The sequence below is a fragment of the Akebia trifoliata genome, chromosome 3 (genome assembly GCF_017979445.1).
Source record: "Akebia trifoliata isolate Shusen 1 chromosome 3, ASM1797944v1, whole genome shotgun sequence".
Taxonomy (NCBI): Eukaryota; Viridiplantae; Streptophyta; class Magnoliopsida; order Ranunculales; family Lardizabalaceae; genus Akebia; species Akebia trifoliata.
In genome coordinates this window covers 28,609,954-28,614,755 of record NC_141377.1, presented here as the reverse complement: position 1 = coordinate 28,614,755, position 4,802 = coordinate 28,609,954, and positions in this window count along the sequence as shown.

The following is a 4,802-nucleotide window of genomic DNA, read 5'->3' as shown; positions in this document are numbered from 1 at the left end:
AGTTTACAAGAACTTAAACAATCATATTCAAAGTTGGAGTCTTATTTCTCAGACTCAAACTTATTAAAGCCATGCTTCTTGGGCTAAATTTTGCTAAAGACTCGATATTATCAGGCTCAAAGATTGGGAGATTAGACCGGTATTAGTTTATCATACATCTGGATTCATAATTATCATTGGACTTCACCAAACTTTTAAGTTTTTGTAAGATTTTTCTTTTTGTCATGTGATTAAGAACAATGACTTTCAAAAATGCCCCTAGTTTCAAAGTTGGCTTTGACTAGAACTTGACTACGAAACTAATAGAATAGATTGCACTCAAAAAATATGAACGAACAACTATGGAATCTAATATATGACTAACAGAAGAATCGGTGTTCCTTTAAATTTTCAAGACTCTTAAGATGGTCATATGTGCAATAAAGAATTTGATCATTTTCTTTTTGAATTTCTTTTGAGAAACGCTTAAGCTGGACTTAAAATCTTGATAATTACTAGAATAGAAGATGTTTTTCTTCAAAGTGGTCGATGGTTCTACACTTTCCTTTGGCGAATACTTAGACAAGTAAATATACTCCTAAAGATCTTACAATCTTCAAGATGGCTTTTGAGTTTCTTCGACTTCAACCCTATCTTTGTTAGATGTGAACTTTTAGTTGAAAAAATGAATGTTATGACTTGAATAATTTCTTGTATTTCCTAGTTTCTGCACAACCTTCCTTCTGAATTTTTCTTCTTGATGGGATCTTTTTCCCTATTTGATGATGTCCTAATTTTTGTCTAGATCACTTCTTCATATTTTTAATCTAGCGGACTTTATTTTTTTTTCTGATGATGTCTTACTTTTTGCCTAGGTCGTTTTTTCAAGTTTTCAACTTAGCAGATTTTTTTTTAATGGTTATGCCCTAAGTTTTGCCTAAGTTGCCCTTTTAGTTTTTCAACTTAGTAGGCTTCTTCTTCTTGATGATCTTGAATATTCAACTCGACAACTTCTTGCTTCCTTGCACCTTAACCGAGTCAATTAACATTCAGGATGACTTAATAGGTGGGCTTAGGATATGGTTTATAAAGAAAGGGTATAAGGCTCGACTTCCCAAAATGCCCCTAGTTTGATTTTATTTTTCTTTTGATTCTCTTCTAATTTTAATGCCCCTAGTTTGGCATTCTTTTTTTGTAAATCCTTTTTACTCTCTTTTTATGCCCTTAGTTTGACATTCTTTTCTTTTCTGTCAATTCTTTTGACTCTTTCTTTTAATGCCCCTAGTTTGACATTACTTCTTTTGAATATTTCAATAAGGGATTTTCCTTTTGAATGACACTTTTCTTAAGAGAATACATTTTTTCTTGTGTGTGACCAGACCTGAAGTAACTTCTCAAGTTGCTCACGTACCCCAAATATTTCTTTTCTTTTTTGGGAACAAGTCAAAACATAATTCATACGAGATTTCCTTCCTGAGGTTGATTGGTGTGGTTTAGAAAGAAAATAATATTGACTTTTTTTAGAGGTTGTGAGGGGCTAAAGAAGGTTATTTTTTTTGGTAAGAAAGGAAAATGATTTGACCAAAGGAGGCATTTTTTGGTCAAATGCTAATTGAATTGGTCAAAGTTTAGGAAACTCGATGTCTTGATTGCTCTGTCGAGTAAAGTCTTCTTCTACGAAATTAAGTGTGATTGAGTTCTTTGTATTTAACTGTTCAACTCTTCTAGAACTTCAATAAAATCTTTTATTCTTTTGTGAATGAGAACTATCCTTTCTCGAGTGAAAAATATAATGGATCCCTTTTTACGGATCTTAGCACCTTTGTCGATGTTTCAACTGTATCATTCTTGACCTATAATCTTTGATTTTGAAGTTTACCATTGACTTTATATCTTCATGAGACTATGCAGAAACGTTATTGAGTTTCTCAAGTAAGGTTATTATTCTCTCATATTCCTCTGAGGATAATGCAGTATCCATTTGCACCTTTTGAGTGTACTCTTTAACTCCAATATTTATTAAGTTTGATTTGTGAGCCTTGAGTCATTCCTTATGTTTGATTTTATGTTCATATCATTATTGTATGCATGATAATCAAAAACTTCTTTATTTATTAGAAAAAAAACATAGACTCTAACTTGACTAAAACTCAAAAATTAAAGAAAAACTAACGTAATTGAAAGAACTAACTAAATGACTGACGAAGATTGAATTGAAACTAAAACAAAACTAAGGGACACTTATCTACAAAGTGGAGAGGTCTTTTTGGGTAGATGGATATAATATTATGGTGTAAGGATAGACTACTTGGACTTGACATTGGTACTTTGGCTAGACAACTCTTTTGATAGACCCAAAGTAGCATAGATGATGATTTAGAACGTTTGGGACCAATTATTACCTGAGTGGAAGTATACCAAGATTAACCATTGATTCGGTAGGTTTGATTCTTAACCACATGATTACAATTTTGAAATTAGCCTAAGTCCAGTGGGAAACATTGAATCCAATTGCACTATAAGTCTATAGTGAGCAAGAAGGTGAGAAAAGGTTAGTCACGGGTCTACCCCTAATTGGGATAAAACCTTCGATCAGACAAATTAATTTAATCCTAAGATTGAATTTTTTTGGTATAAAATGGTCTGAATATTTGAAAGTAAAATCAATTGATTCAATTGGTTTGGTGTTCATTAGTTTGATCCATTTGTTGATTGGCCCAATTGATTTACATTTCACATATTAGGTCAAACCGATATTACAGGTTTAATTTGAACGATCTGGACCGATCCGCCCACTTACCTGTTGATTGGATTGAATAGAGCAATCAGGAAACACCCATAGTCGATTCAGGTTGTAAATTATAGGAAAGTTTTAGACTCAAGGTTTACTACGTGCAATGCAACTTATCCGACCACCCTTGCCCAAGTGCACCTATATCTCTCTTTAGTATAATCAATTAGACGGTACGTTGTGACTTGGTTTGATATATCGTATAAGTGATAATCTAAGACTCCAACCCAAATCTCTAAAGTCAAAAGTAACCAAGTTAATCCCTAGTTAAGAGGTGGTGCACGATGCTGAGCAAGGGCACTCTTAAGTCACCTCTCATCCAGAATAGACGTAATCTATCCCCTTTGTACCGTAGTACATCGGGGCAGAATCTCGCTTAAGCACTGATTTTAACCAAGAAGTACAGTTGGTGAACTTAGATTGACTTTGATATACCGTATATATATGAGTCTAGGGTTGGCGATCGAGACATGTGACTATGACTTACAATAGGACAAAAGGCTCAGGTCGTCCCAGCATGGATGCATCAATATACCTTTCAGATTCATCTTATTAAATGGTACTGATGCCCCAATTTTATATACCCTAAGGTACGTCACTGGAGTTATCGTTTTCATGAATGACGTCGCATCTTCGAAGAGACCGACTACACACTAGTGCCACGTTGGCTATAAGGGACATGCAAGCGTGCAATGCAACAAAATAAACGTGTTAGTGGAATGTGCAAAATAGAGTAGGGTGTGCCCGAGGCATTTTTCAGATAAATAGGCTCCTGGGCCAGATCAAACCATACTAGCAAGGATAAATATTGATCAAGAAATACAAAAAAAATATATATATATTTATATATATATCCACGTCATTTAGTTCAAGATCAAAGCGTGCACATTTCATGTATATATCAATTAAGATCATGGCATATTAGATAGACAATCAACAAAGATAGCACAACAATAATTAATCATCGACCAATCATAAGAACAAACTTTTTTTTATGATCCAATCGAATATCACTTTGAGTGACCCTAAACAAATTAAGATTCCAACAAATATTTGAATTGATGATGGAACCCTTTTAATCTTTTTTAAAAAAATGCTACTAAAAAAAACTAGAAAAATAAAAATCCTAAAAAAAGAAATTCGTGTAACCAACAAATAAGTCGTTATTGTCATACCATCTTTTACTAATGCCACCCCAATCACCAAGTAATTACCTATAATTGAGGTAACATTAGGGAAAATTGGTATGCCAACAAAAATAAAATAAAATAAAATAAATCTCTTTAACCACAGAGAGGGCTGCCAATAGTCTTTTACAATAATCGAGATAAAAAATGAGATATTATTGGCGCAACCATTGTTTATTTACAACACACCAATTCCTTTGAAATAGATATTTGTTTACATGTGGATTGGTGCATTACAAGTAAAATTGGTGTATTAATAATGACTCCCAAAGACTTTCATCAATAAACTTCATGCCCCTCTTTATTTTTATTTTTTTTATTTAATGAACAAAAAATAGTTTTTTTTAGTCCCATCAAGGATTGCTTTGGGCGACCCAGACCAATTTGAAATTTCAAAGAATATTGAATCGAGGATAGAATGATGGTTGTTTAGAAGGGGAATTTTGATTTTTTTTTTTTTTTTTTGAGGGGCATCTTGGCAAACCTTTGATTGAATTTTTAATACAAATTCCCGTACTTTATAAAGTTTGTTACTCAACAAATTTGTGAGTGAACATAGGCTATTTTAACAAATTAAGTAAGATTTGAAACGTTACGAAGGGTATTGAGTTCACGTGGAGTATCACATCGGTATATCGATGCGACAACGTTCGCGATTTCACGTACAAAGCTTGGATTGAAAAAATAAAATAAGATTTGAAAACAAATTCTCCTTTTTTTTTCTTTTTTTTTTTAAGTTTGAACCCAAGATTTTGAAAATGGATGACTATCGAAATTTTAAAATTAAGAATTTTTCAAACTTTTCTAGTTTTTGCTACCACGTGGTGTGTTCAATACCTCTTAGT